We start from the raw sequence: 15,318 nt of genomic DNA, 5'->3' as shown, positions 1-15,318 counted from the left end.
ACCCAGGCACTGGTCTCCTTCAAGGAGAGGAGTTCAACTGAGTGTAGGACAATGAAGAAGAAGAAACCTCTTCTCTGATTAAAAAAAAAAAAAAGGAGATTTACCAAGCCAAACCTGGGTGTGCAGATAAACCCTTCACCCTGGAGCATGAACAGAGCTCCCTGGCCATACCCAACACACGACTCTAATTATTCCCTGAAAGCAGACACTCCACTAATTCACTCAGACACAGTCCAAAGATAAAAGCTGCCACAGCAAAAATAAAAGAAACCAATGAGTTTCTCTATGAATGCTGAATAACAAATGCACCACTTCAAGAAACAAGAATAACTAAGACAACACAATGCCCCCAAAAGAACAGAGCACTTCAATAGTAGGTTGTGAAGATGAAGAAATTGAAGAAATGTCAGAAATGGAATTTGAAAAATTGATCATAGGATTTACTTGGAAGGAATCAGAAGCAAACACAGGAACTAACGTAATCCATACACTACATGAAAGAAAATTTCTCCCATGAAATTGAGAGCTTAAAGAGAAATAAAAATGAAATACTGGAAATGAAGAAACAATAGAACAAACGAAAAAAAAAAAAACAGTGGAGAGCCTTAACAACAGAATTAGTGAAGCAGAAGAAAGACTATCCAACTGAGAAGACAAAGCACAGGAAATCACACAGTCAGACCAAAAACCAGAGAAGAAATTAGAAAACTACAAAACATTGCTGGGAATTACAGAATACTATCAAATGACCCAACATATGGGATTGAGGAGTTCCTGAGGTGTGGAAAGAGACAAAGGATTAGAAGGTCTTCTTAGTGAAATAGTAACCGAAAACTTCCCCAATTAAGAGAAAGAAAGGGGCATCCAAGAACAGGAAGCACAGAGAACCCCTAATAGACATGACCAGAAAAGATCTTCACCATGACGCATGGTAATCAACCTCTCCACGGTAAAACATCAAGAAAAGATTCCAAAATGTGCATGAGAGAAAAGCCAGATTACTTTCAGAGGATCTCCAATTAGACTCACAGCAGACTTCTCATCAGAAACCCTATAGGCAAGTAGAGAATGGCAACATATAGTCCAAGTCTTAAAAGAAAATAACTGTCAACACAGAACAGTATACCCTGAAAAGTTCTCATTTGTGAATGAAGGCAAAATCAAGACTTTTCATGACAAGCAGAGACTGAAAGAATTTGTCACCACCCGTCTGACCCTTCAGAAGATGCTTAAAGATGTGCTACACACAGAAATATGGTCATCACTACAGAAGTAGGCAAAGGAAGGAAATCTCCCAGGAAAAGTACAAAGGAAATCCAAAGTCAAAAAATAGGAATATTTATAGGGAAAAATGGCAGGGCAACGTTGCTATTTATCAATAGTCACCTTAAATGTAGATGGCCTCAATTCTCCAGTTGAAAGACACAGGCTGGCTGAATGGATTAAAAAAACAAACCCATCTATGTGCTCCCAACAAGAAATACATCTCACCAAGAAAAATGCATGGAGACTGAAAGGATGGAAAAAGAAATTCCATGCTAAGAGAAACCAAAAAAGAGCCAGTGTAGCCATCCTAATATCAGACAAAATAGTCTTTAACACAAAAACTGTTAAAAGAGACCAAGAAGTGCACTATAATGATTAAAGGATCAGCTCTACAAGATGAGGTAACTACTATAAACGTATATGCACCTCATTACAGGGCACCTGGCTATTTAAAAGAAATGTGAAGGGACCTAAAGGGAACCAGAGCATCCAATACAATAGTAATGGGGAATTTCAATACTCCACTTTCAGCAATGGACAGATAAACCAGACAGAAAATCAACAAGGAAACAGCAGATTTAATTGACACTATAGACCAAATGGACCTCAAGGATATCTACAGAACTTCTCATCCTACAGTTGCAGACCACGCATTCTTCTCACTAGTACATGAGATTTTCTCTAGAATTGACTACACACTAGGCCATAAAGCAAGTCTCAGCAAATTGAAAAAAATGAAAATCATACCATACATCTTCTCAGACCACAATGCAATGAAGCTGGCAATCAAAAAAGCAGAAACATCTAGAGCATATGCAAACACATGGAGACTGAACAACATGCTCCTGAATGAACAGTGGATCAGTGGAGAAATCGAAAACTTTCTGGAAATAAATGAATGACAACACAACATATCAAAACTTATGGGATACAGAAAAAAACTTATAGCAGTTGGTGCTTACATCAGCAAATTGGAAGGGCACCAAACAAATGAGCTATCAATGTATCTCAAGGAGCTAGAAAAACAGCAAACCAAACCCAAAACTAGTAGGAGAAAAAATAAAAATTAAAGAATAAACAAAGTTGAAAACAAAAAACAATACAAAAGATCAGAAAAGTGAGGTTTTTGAAAAAATTAAAAATTGATATACCATTGGCCCAACTAACCAAAAAAAGGAGAGAGAAAACCCAAATCATTAAAATTAATGATGAAAAAGGAAATGTGACCACAGAAATAAAAACAATCATCAGAAATCACTCCAAAGAGCTGTATGTCAACAAACTGGGAAACTCAGGAGAAATGGATAGATTCCTTGATACATACAACCTACCTAAATTGAACCGTGAAGACAATGAAAACCTAAAGAGATCAATAACCAAGATGGAAATTGAATCTATAATAAAGGCCCTCCCAACAAAGCAAAGCCCAGGATCTGATGGCTTCACTGCTGAATTCTACTAGTCATTTAATAAAGAACTAACTCTGCTTCTTCTCAAGTTACTCAAAACAATTGAAAAGTAGGGATTCTTCCAAAATTCTTTCTGTAAAACCAACATTACCTTAATTCCTAAACTAAGAAAATGCCTAGCAGAGAAAAACTAAAGACCAATTTCCCTGATGAACACAGACAGAAAAATCCTCAATAAAATTCTGGCCAATCGAATTCAACAACACATAAGAAAGATCATTCACCTGGACCAAGTGGGATTTACCCCTGGTATGCAGGGATGGTTCAGCATTCGCAAATCAATCAATGTGATAGACCAAATTAACAAACTGCTAAATAAAAACCATATGATTATCTCAATAGATGCAGAGAAAGCATTTGATAAAATACAACACCATTTCATGATGAAAACTCTAATAAAATTGGGTATACAAGGAACATTCCTCAACACCATCAAGGCAATTTATGACAAACCCACGGCCAGTATCCTACTGAATAGAGCAGAGTTGGAAGCATTCCCACTGAGATCTGGAACCAGACAAGGATGTCCACTGTCACCACTGCTATTCAATGTAGTCCTGGAAATTTTAGCCAGAGCCATTAGGCAAGAAAAAGTAATCAAAGGGATTCAAATTATGTGAATCTGGAAAACATCATACTTAGTGAAATAAGCCAGTCCCAAAGAGACAAATACCATATGTTCTCCCTAATCTGTTATAACTAATAAAGCACCTAAAAGGAAATCCGTAGAAGTGAAATTGACACTTTGAGAAGCAATGACTTGACCAGGGCTTGTCTGGACTGTTGAGGAACATTTTTTTTTCTTAATGGAGAATGGGACTGGAAATGGGAGAGGGAGGAGGAGGTTGGGTGGGAAAGCAGGTATGGTGGGAAAAAAATCACTATATTCTTTAAGTTGCACTTACAAAATTTGTGCTCATTAAATAAAATGATTCTTTGAGGAAAAATAAAGTGGAAAGACAGATTGTACTTATGGACTGAAAAAAAATACAACCCCAAAACTAGATAGAGCAAAAGAGAATAGCCTAAATGACACTAAAATAGATAGATAGATAGATAGATAGATAGACAGATAGACAGATATGCCAGGCTATTAAAAATACAAAGCAAGAGTCTCAAGATTTTAGAAACATGACTATGTGGCCCCTTCGAGTACTGTTTTAGAATTTGTAGAGCTGGCTCAATGTAACTCTTTGCTTTCATGAGAATCTATGATAGAATGCTGTACTCTTCTCACTTGGGCTATCAGATTTCTGTATTTTCTATGTCACCTCACATAAGGTGTTTTAGAGATGACATTCAAGTGTGAGCTTCCAGAGCAGATTTCCATAACTTTGCCAAAAATTCCTTACAAATAATGATATTAAACTATACACACGGGTTTAGCTTCTGTATTTAATATTTTATGTCATCCAGAAAATCTCAACCTACTATGTTATTTGAAAATCAGATACTGTTCATTTCTTATGATCCTAGGATATATTCTTCTTTCACAACTCATTTTTATACAAAGCATTTACTGATGCCACTAAAGCACATTAATCTTTTCTTTTAATATAATTAAAAATTCGGTCTTCAGAAATAAGATAGGTGATGTAATGCCTGCTTCCTTCACTTACCCACCTGCAAAATCAGGTTTATTTTCAGTACTGGAACAGTACTTTATTTTAACTACAAGACGATGTTTAGGTAACTATTGTCTTGACTGCTCCTTCTAGCATTCGACATTTAACAGTAAATTGGCCCCACATCCACCCATGCATAATACACAAGTGAATTTAACTCATTTCCTTGTAAAAGCTCAACAGCAGATGGCGATTATTCTGTGCCAGTAAAGAATGAACCCTATCTCCCTATTCAGTCCAGAAGATTTGTTCCCCAATCCAATGGGGATTTGGAGGCCAGCATTGTGGCATAGTGGGTGGAGCCATGACATCCCATATGAGCACAGGTTTGAATCTTGGCAGCTCCACTTGCAATCCAGCCCCCTGCTAATGCACCTGGGAAAAGCAGCAGAGGATGGCTCAAGTGTTTGGGCCCCTGTTACCGACAAGGGAGATCCAGATGAATCTCCTGGCTTTGGCCTGGCCTAGCATTGGCCACTGCAGCCATTTGGAGAGGGAACCATCAGATGAAAAATCTCTCTCTCTCTCTCTCTCTCACTCACTCGCTCTCTATAACTCTTTCAAAAGAAAAAAATAAATTCTTCCTGGATTTTGGAGCAGACGTCCAGGCTAGCCATTAAGATGTCCACATCCCACGTCAGAGTGCCTGGGTTCTATTCCTCGCTCCAGCTCCTGACTCCAACTTCCTGCTAATGGAGACCCTGGGAGGCAGTGGTGAAGGTGCCAATGATTCAGTCTCTGCCACGCACATGGAAAAACTGGATTGAGTTCTCTGCTCCACGTTTTGGCCTCAGCCCAGCCTCAGCCATTGTGAGTATTCAAATGGGGACTGATCCGATGGGTGGGAGCTCTTTCTCTCTGCCTCTCAAAGAAATAAAAAATAATTTTAAAAATTTAAAAACAAAAGGGATTTCAAGGACGAGACTTTCATCTTGAATTTTTAAACTGCCTCTGTCCCGGGGACCAGGAAATAGATAGGGCTCGGGGTGCTACACTTCCGACGTACACTGACCTGTTAATAAACGCACTAAGTTTCCCATCGCTCTTCTCAGCTCCTGCTTACAGCTCCCTCTGCAAGCAATCAGCAAGTATGAAAGCCCCAGTACTGGGGTGGGGGGCTGGTGACTGATCCCCATTTTCCGGGAAGCCATTTTTGTGGCAGGACAGGCTCTCCATTGGCAAGAAGAAACCCAGATAGAGAGAGATGGTGCGGCCATTTATTCTCATTCTCAGCAAACTTTATGCTTCCTGATGCTGGTCACTCGTGAGGCTCAGCTTTGCTGACCCCCCGCGGACTCAGTGAAATTCCTTGGGGAATATCCCTCTTCTCCAAAGACCAGGCCTCGCTGCATGACACAGTCAGTGTCTTCCACGTTTCTGTCACTTTCTTGGAAGACAACACAGGAGCAAAACGGATGAACTCAGGGAACACCGAGCGGTGACACCAAGTCTTCATGAAAAAAATCTCTGCCCCTGGCTTACACCTTCTGACCTCACCGTCCCCTCAATGGCACCAACTTCTTCCTTTCTCCACCAGCTCACCCTAGCATAAGCCCTTCAACAATTAGGAATTTCTAGCCAAAGCTTAGGAAGAGAACTGACCCCAGGCTATTTCTGCTTTGACCCTGCAGCTCAGCACTACAGCAGGGAAGGCAAAGGCCTTTTGAGAACTGACAATGGAGACACTCAAAGGAAACATGATGTGAATTCGTGTATTAACAAACTATATCCACCTGATAGTTTAAACATATGCCTACCAGTTGCAAATGAAAAATCATTGATGAAGGGGAAAGATTACCCAAATAATAAATGGGGGTTTTCACCGCATCATTACCAGAGCCAAGTCCGATGAATAAAGTGTTGTTCAAGATGGGTAATTCCGTTTGGGGTCCACAATGAGCTGTAACTCTCAAGTAATTAAATTGACATTATTAATGACTTGCAAGCTGCCTCTTAAATAAATTCCAAACCATGGAAACAATTACATAGCTAACAAAACTACTATGATCAACATCTCTTATTTGCAAATAAAATTGCTAGTGATGTGTGACTTTATTTTTCAGTAGTTCCAATATGTCACAATTCATTATTTAACCAATCATTATTAAATCTTATAAGTCATAAACTATTCCAGGCACTAGGGATACCTCCAAAAAACAAGTTTGCTCACACAAGCTAACCAAAAATGTTAAAACGCTTGCCCTCATGGAGTTTACATTCCCATGACTGGAAATAAAGACAAACAAAACAAGTTCTATATCATGCTGCATGGTGATAAGTTCTATGAAAAAAAGGAGTTAAGAACAAGGAGCAAGTTCAGCAGGATGAGGACAAGCAATAGAGATTTAAATAGAATACAGACAGGGAGTCTCACCAAGGTGACAAGGAAACACAGACATCAAAGAGCTGAGGATGCCCTTTCTCTCTCTCTCTCACTGTCCACTCTGCCTGTCAAAAAATAAAAATAAAGAGCTGAGGATGCAAACTATGCAAGAAGCATATTTTAGGATGAGAATAGTAAGAGTGAGCACTTGCACACGTAGCGCAGACATAGACCAAGTGGTTGACGTCACGGGTGCAAGGGAAAGTGTAGCAGGAATGAGGCTGGAGAGGCAACAGTGGGGCAGGCCACAAGCCCACGTTGTGAGCATCTGGGCTTTTACTGTAGTGAGAGGAAAACAACTTCGAAGGGTCTAACCAGATCTGATTTGTGTTTTATAGGATCATTGTTGCTGCTGTGTTGAAAATAGACTCAAGTACGGGAGAGCAGAGTAGGGAGACCAACTACAAGTTTTGGACAATAATTTGGGAAAGGGACAAGAATTCCCTGGACGGATGCGCCAGGAGGAATGGTCATGGAAACTGGCCTACTGCAGGATAGCATGAGAAGGCACAGTCCATTAGAATCTGCTGCCAAACAGATGTGAAATGGAATAGAAAGAAGCCACAGATGGGCAATGGAAAAGCTGATGGGCCAGTGAGAGTCTGGAGAGAGTGCCTATCAAGCATACTTGTTAGAAGACAATTGGGACTCATTCCCAACAATAATAAACCTGCTATTAGAATGGTAGTGGTATAAAGATCAGGGTAAGATACAAACCGGAAATAAACCCCGCACTTCAATTCTGAGCCTAACCACGTGGAAGGTGTGCAGATTTCTCTGACTGAAGGCAGACACAGTCCTACCCTCATGTCACACACAGGCCGTGAGGGCCAAGGCTTCAAATGTGACGTTTCCTAATACCTCTGCAGGCCTGACAGTTCTCAAACTTGTCTCACACAACACAGGGAAGCACTAGGCTTACAATTATAGTTCTACTATAAAGGATATAAACCAGGACCAGAAATATTAAGAGCTATGCAAGAGTAAAACAGGTTCACACCTCATTGCTTAACAACTTGTCTGAGTCCACCGAGACAGAGCAGGCACACACAAGAAGTTGCCCCCTGTAGGTTTATTGCTTACAGATAGGCAGCAGGTGCAATCTTGTCTGAGCATGCCCCACTAGCACCGCATCTAAGCAGGCTTGAAGGGCAGCCACCTCTGGGTTTTAGAGCACAGGGCCAGGGGAATCACTGGTCTACGTGTTGAAGGACACCCTGCTTCTAGCAGTACTCGAATGGAGCTTGGTTATCCAAGCCAACCTCTCCCTGACTTAGGATGTTGCACTCTCAGTGCATTCTACAGTTGTTCTTGAGAACTACAAGAGAGATTTAAGGGGGAGGGAAAACTGGGGCAATCGCCATCTCAGAAATTGAATGGTCATTGAAGACATTCTGGAGTGAGTTTAAAGTAAGGTGGAAGGGGCCAGCACTGTGGCATAGTGAGTGAAACCACCACCAGCAGTGCTGGAACCCCATATGGACACCTGTTCAAGTCCCACCTACTCCACCTGCTGTCCAGCTGTCTGCTACTGGTCTGAGGAAGTACTGTATGATGGCCCAAGTGGATGGACCCCTGGCACACACATGGGAGACCCAGATAAAGCTCCCAACTCCTGGCTTCAGCCTCGTTGTTGCGGCCATCTGGGGAGTGAACGAGCAGATTCAAGATTTCTCTTCTTTCTCTGTAACTCTGACTTAAAAAAAAAAAAGAACAAAGTACTAATATCTGCTGTGACAAGCATAAAACTTAGAAATGGTAAGCTACTGGGGCTGGCACTGTGGCATAGCACATAAAGCCGTGGCCTGCAGTACCAGTATCCCATATGGGAGCTGGTTCTAGTCCTGGCTGCTCCACTTCCAATCCAGCTCTCTGCTGTGGCCTGGGAAAGCAGTAGAAGATTGCCCAAGTGCTTGGGCCCCTGTTGCCACATGGGAGACCCAGAGGAAGCTCCTGACTCCTGGCTTCAGATCAGCCCAGCTCCAGCCATTATGGCTAGTTGGGGAGTGAACCAGTGGATGGAAGACTTCTGCTCTCTCTGCCTCTCCAAATAAAACTCTGCCTTTCAAATAAATAAATAAATCTTAAAGAAGGAAGGAAGGAAGGAAGGGAGAAAGAAAGGAAAGAAAGAAAGAGAGGAAAGAAAGAAAGAGAAGAAAGAAAGAAAGAAAGAAAGAAAGAAAGAAAGAAAGAAAGAAAGAAAGAAAGAAAGAAAGAAAGAAGCTATGTGAAAGAAATAAGACAGAAGAAGGTCACATATTGTAAGATTACTTGAAATATCTAGAACAGGTACATGCATACAGGCAAAACAAAGACCAGTGATTGTCATCAACTGGAGAAAAGAGGAAGGTAAGGAGTAACTTTAAGAAGATGGTTGAGGGGTGGCACTATGGCACAATGGGTTAACGCCCTGGCATCCCATATGGGCGCTGGTTCTAGTCCCGGCTGCTCCTCTTCCAATCCAGCTCTCTGCTGTGGCCTGGGAAAGCAGCAGAAGATGGCCCAAGTCCTTGGGTCCCTGCACCCGCGTGGGAGACCCGGAAGAAGCTCCTAGCTCCTGCCTTCAGATTGGCCCAGCTCCGGCAGTTGCGGCCAACTGGGGAGTGAACCAGTGGATGGAAGACCTCTATGGCTGTCTCTACCTCTCTCTGTAACTCTGCCTTTCAAATAAATAAAATAAATCTTAAAAAAAAAAAGAGGGTTGGAAGTTTGCTTTGGGGCTGAAAAAAGTGTTCACGGAGCTAGAAAAAGGTGGTAGTTGTACAACGTTCTGAACATGCTAAATGCCACCAAGCTCCTTGCTTACTTTATGTTGACTTAATTTTATGCAAACATTGGCTCAAAAAAATACAAAAGAATGAATAGAATGATGCTATAGCGCATATGATGGAAAGGAAAACAAAACTAAAGCCAGAGGTGATACGGAGCCAAAGCATGATTTTTTTTTAACAGAAGTATGTTGTAAACTGATGGAAATGACCCCGTAGAGGGGAAAATGGATGACAAAGAACAAAGAGAGATGGCAGAGTCATTCTGATTTCATTAAAATGCCAAAAGCAAAAAGCCTGCCTTTCAACGTTCACTTATATAGCACTAAACCAGATACAGCTGGTGCTTAATCCTAGCTCTGCCACTATCGTGCTCTGGGTCTTCGCAAAGTCTCCCAAATCCCCAGAAATGTAAAATTAAAGAACTGAGAGGAACCCTCAGCATCCCGCAGTCACAGGGCTCTGCGGACCTGGGATACTAGCTGATTTATTTTGAGGTCTAAGAATAACTTTATAAAGTCCACTCTCTCCACATTCGTATCATTGGATCTCCTCAAACTTCCTTTTAAAAAATTCAAAGCTATCCTGATTTATAGCAGATTAAATGAACGGAACACACAAGATGAGCAAAGGACTTCAGACACTCGATCACAGACATCTGGGAAGATTTACCACCAGGGGTTGGAAACATCTGGGTGGTGTTAGTCCTCCAGCTCTGGAAATCATGCATTCCTAAATCTGACATCAGTTTGGATGAGCAACTTGTATCCTGAAGCTGCAGATGCCTCGTTTTGGCAAGAAAACCTGATAAGCCCAGGCAAAGTCACGAAAGGAAATAAAACGGAATATTTGCAGCCTGTGCTGGCCGAATGCATTAACATAAGAAGCCATGGTCTAAACGAACATGCTATGGTTTTGATTTATGGACTACAGGTATCTGATAGCCTAGCAACCCATCAAACTCAACGTGCCTGAACCAAAACCATGACATTTCCCATAATCCCATTCTAGGCCATTTGCTGGTCTCCACCATCGCTCCCATCAGAAGCCAGGTTCAAAGTTAAGGACTAGAGCTTCAAGCTCCAGTGACCCAAGATGGCAGCCACCACTGGTTCGGGAGTGAAAGTCCCTAACAATTTCCAGGTGTTGGAAGAACCCGAAGGCGGCCAGAGAGGAGCAGGAGATGGCACAGTTAGCTGAGATCTATAAGATGATCAAGACTTGACACTTAAAAGATGGACAGGGATGGTAACTGGGTTGCCAAGAGCAACTTACAGAAACTGACTATACGGACTTGATCATCACGGACCGCAATCCAGCAGCACCCCGTTGTACGATTTGTAACAAAGCATCCTGTGAGTGGAGTTAATAGTTCTAGCAGGGTGGCAGACCCTAGAGTCCTATCAGTGCTAGCAAAACGGCACAACTCCTACAGCATCGACGCCGAGCTCCAAGAGCTGCAGCGCCGGATGATGTCTAAAGAGAACATGAAGCTCCCTCAGCCGCCCAAAGGACAGTGTTACGGCAACTCTACAGAGAGGACAGCCATAGAATCTGCCTACCTCACCAGCCAAAGGATCTGCCTACCTCACCCCACCCCCGCCAAAAAAAAAAAAAAACCTAAGCAGTCACCATCTTCCACAGGAGTAAATCATCTAGGTTCATCCTGTAGGCCTCAAAGTACTAGAAAGGAAGCTCCCATTCAAATTTATCAGGTCAGCACTTTGGCACAGCGGGTTAACACCCTGGCCTGAAGTGCTGGCATCCCATATGGGCACCGGTTCAAGACTTGGCTACTCAATTTCTGATCCAGCTGGTAAGCAGAAGATGGCCCAAGTCCTTGGGCCCTTGCACCTGCGTGGGAGACCTGGAGGAAGCTCCTGGCTCCTGGCTTCAGATCGGCACAGCTCTGGCCATTGTGGCTAACTGGGGAGTGAACCATCGCATGGAGGACCTCTCTCTCTCTGCCTCTCCTCTCTCTGTGTAACTCTTTCAACTAAATAAATATTTTTTAAAAAAGGCAATTTATCTAAAGATATCACAAATGATACTCATTTTTGGTCCACCTGAAATACGTAAATTGTGTTATAATATCATCCTGTCAAGGGTAACCACCGTCCATGCAGTTGAACTTCCAGGATCAAGAAAGCATATGAAAATTGAATCCCATCAGCACTGGTGGCACACAGCCAACTCAGCCATGAAAATCCACACCACACACCGCCTTGCTGCTGGCTACCTGGCCTGGGTCTCTGCCTTTTTCCTGCCTGCCCCTGCACCTGCCTCCATCCCCCAGCAGCCTCCAGGTCGGGGTAGAGCCGAAGGTTCCAGATGGCAGCTCACGGGACTACTGTCAGGTGTGGGGGTGCTTTGCACCCCGGTTTCTTGAGTCTTAAATAATGCCCCCTCCAGGCCATCAGCCCATTCCCCCTCCTCCACGCCTACCCTTGGCCGAAGCACAGACTGTACCCCTTCTGCTCCCCTTTGAAACTGGTCTTTGGTGGCCCATCCCCAGGGTTGGCGGGCTGCGTTCCCAGCTCTCTCTTCTGTGTTCCCACTTTCCATGCAGGACCACCAATGCTGAATTGTGTACACACATGTATGCACAGGTGTATATGGTGTCCTCAAGCTCTATTTTCATTTATTTTTTAGTATTTGTGTAAAAAAAAAACTGCCTTTTGAAGCAGCAACTATCAAAGCGAAGGAGCAGGTGTTTCCATTTGTCTTTCAGGGGAAAACCTTAGCTCTGAGTTGGTCAGATCCTGTCAGTGAAGTCTAACCTCAGAGTATTCCAAATGCAGCCTTTTTATTGTCAGACCATTGCCTGACTTTAACATAATAAAGTGTGCACCAACATTTTTTTTTACAAAAAGAAAAGCTAAGGGTCTTCTCTGAGGCTCTCTTCCTCTGCACACTCAGTGAGGCTATAGATTTCCGTCCCATCTTTCTCCTCGCTGCCTTCCCACAGGGATGGTTTTGTTCCTTGTTTTCTGTTTTACCTGCAAATCATACTGCTCCCCACATTTCCCGACAGCGGGGCATTTGGTTGTACCTGACTGTTATCCCCTAGGAAATCCCACCTGGGTAACCCATGCTTCTGGAACATTCTGCATTTCTGAAGACATTTCTAGAGGTACTGAGGCAACATCAATGCTGTCACACAATTCAATCAGCAATATTCTCTTTGGACAACCGTGTGCTCAGTCGCTCAAGTTGTCATAGAAAGAAAGGAAATGTTAGGCTTCTTGAAAACCATGTTAGATATAATACTTCCGTGTGATTTGTGTTTTGTCATTTATAATGCTTAGTAAATTAGCTGGAAAAAAAAATACCCATTCTGGATAAAATGCTACGATTTCATAAATACTCATTATCTATTTGTAACAAAAGATATTGTTAATGTCACCTTCGTCACACAACTTTCGAAGTTCTTCATTGCTCCGATGTTGTGGCTTTCGCTGAAGTGCAAAGCTCATGGCATTGGGGGTGGCCAAGAATGGAAGACAGGACCCCAGTTCATTCCCAGACTGGAATTCCTGGCTATCTTCTCCAGCAGGATTAAATTACCCATTGCTTTCTTTTCACTGTCATTATCCAGAAAGCCAGGAAGACAAAATCTAAGAGCGATGTTTGTCAAGGGCTTTTGTTTCCAATAGAATGTGGTAAATGATAAAATATCCCCAAGAATTACTGACCGTGTCAAGGTTGCTGACGGCTAACATGACAGGCAGCATCATGGAGGGTCATTTGGCAGTGTTTCTTGTTTTTTTTTTCCTTCGTTTGAAATCGTGGTGATAAGATAGATAAGCTCATTTAAGGATGGTGACATGTGGTATCCGTTAACAAATGCCGGGTCGTTTTTAAAACACTGGGAGCAGCACAGAGCCACCGACATAATGTTCTTAGCTCCTGAGCCTAATATCTCTTCTACTGTGTAGATTTCCATCAATTGGTTCTATTAAGTAAATTACATCTGACCTTTACATCCCAGTAAAGCTCAATGTAATTTAAGAGTTTATGAGTAGGGGAGCAGAGGAGAAAAGTCCACTGTGCAAAGCTGACTTTGTGAAAGAGTGACACAGAAGGCTTCGACTTCTTGTACTTCCGGTCAGTTCCGTTACAGCCGCCCAGGATGAAGAGTTCTATTCTTTCTTAATTTCCTGGGTTTTCTCTTTAAAGTAAATCTCAGAATTGGAGCCTCATTCCTTTTTTATTTTTTATTTATTTATTTTTTTGGGTTGAAGTTTTCCTTCGGGAAACACTTGTTTTTCCAATCAGTTTTATTGACAGCAGCACACAGGTTGGCCAAGGCTCCAGGGCACAAGTATTTGCACACGCTGTGGTACAGCAGGCAGTTCCAGCTGTCACATGACTTCTTCATGAACTTTGGTCCGGTTCTTCCAAGAATTTACCTGAAAATAAGAGATGTGCACATCTCACCAACACTTACTGTTTGGTAACAGCCATTCCAGCAGGTGTGAGGCGATATGTCTTCGGGGTTTTGAGCTGCATTTCCTGGTCACTGGAGATGTTGAGTATTTCATCAACCTGTTGGCCATGTCTGCCCACTTCTCAGAAACGTCTATGCAGATCTGGTGCAATTTCCTAACCAGGCTTGTTTTCTTAATATATAGGATTATGTCACCTGCAAACTGAGGCAATTTTAATTCACCCAATTTGAATGGCTTTTATTTCTTCTACTTGACTAACTACTCTGGATAGGACCCCTACTACTGTATGAAACAGAAGAGTACAAAGCAGAAACCCTTGTCTAACCCCTGGTGTTAAAAGCAAAGCTTCGGGGCCGGCACCGCAGCTCACTAGGCTAATCCTCCACCTGCATCCCAGGTTCTAGTGCCGGTCGGGGCACCGGATTCTGTCCCAGTTGCTCCTCCTCCAGTCCAGCTCTCTGCTGTGGCCAGGGAGTGCAGTGGAGGATGGCCCAGGTCCTTGGGCCCTGCACATGGGAGACCAGGAGAAGCATCTGGCTCCTGGCTTCGGATCAGCGTGGTGTGCCGGCCACAGCGGCCATTGGGGGGTGAAGCAACGGAAAAGGAAGACCTTTCTCTCTGTCTCTCTCCCACTGTCCACTCTGCCTGTCAAAAAAAAAAAAGGCAAAGCTTCCTGCTTTTCAATGTTGATAGTGATATAATCAGTAGGCTTGTCCTATATCGCCTCTATTATGTTGAGGTAGATTTCTTTGAGTATTCATCTACTCAAAGTGTTTTTCATAAAACAATGTTGCATTTTCATCAAAACCTTTTTTGTATCCATTGAGATGATCATGATTTTTATCCTTCATTCTACTAACGGGTAAATCACTGTTGCTGATTTGTAAATGATGCGTCATCCTTGTGTGGGAGGAAGTGCCTTGGCTGTCCCAATCCTTATCCCTCCCCAACCAGGGACTTTTCACTGATGGCAGTTATTGTTAAGTCTTGCAAACTCCTTATTCATTGCTGGTCCATTCAGATTCTCTACTTTTGCCTGACTAAATCATCGCTGGCTCTGTGTTACTAGAAACTGATCGATTTCTTCTGGGTTATCCAGGTTTTTGGTGTCTCATTTTTCATACTGATCTTTTATGATCACCTCTCTCTCTGTAGTATCAGCATTAATGTCTTTCCCATGTATTTTTCACCTCTCCCTCCTCATTCTCTCCTTCTCCCCCTCACTTTTGAGTCTAGCCCAAGGGAGGTCATTTTTTTTTTTTTAAAGCAACTCAATTTCATTGACTTCTAGTATTCCACTAGTTTCTCTTTCATCTATTTCTGTTCAAATCTTTATTACATTCTTCAGACTTTTTT

The 15,318-nt window shown here is 42.5% G+C and overlaps 1 pseudogene; it reads left to right on the top strand.

Annotated features, from left to right (window-relative positions):
- The first annotated feature begins 10,606 nt into the window (after positions 1 to 10,606).
- On the top strand, positions 10,607 to 13,971 carry LOC100355111 (ubiquitin-conjugating enzyme E2 variant 1 pseudogene; annotated as a pseudogene).
- Positions 13,972 to 15,318: the final 1,347 nt, after the last annotated feature.

This window comes from Oryctolagus cuniculus, chromosome 6, assembly GCF_051225735.1.
Source record: "Oryctolagus cuniculus isolate XC-2025 breed Fujian yellow rabbit chromosome 6, ASM5122573v1, whole genome shotgun sequence".
Taxonomy (NCBI): domain Eukaryota; kingdom Metazoa; phylum Chordata; class Mammalia; order Lagomorpha; family Leporidae; genus Oryctolagus; species Oryctolagus cuniculus.
This window is presented reverse-complemented; position numbering and strand designations above follow the sequence as displayed.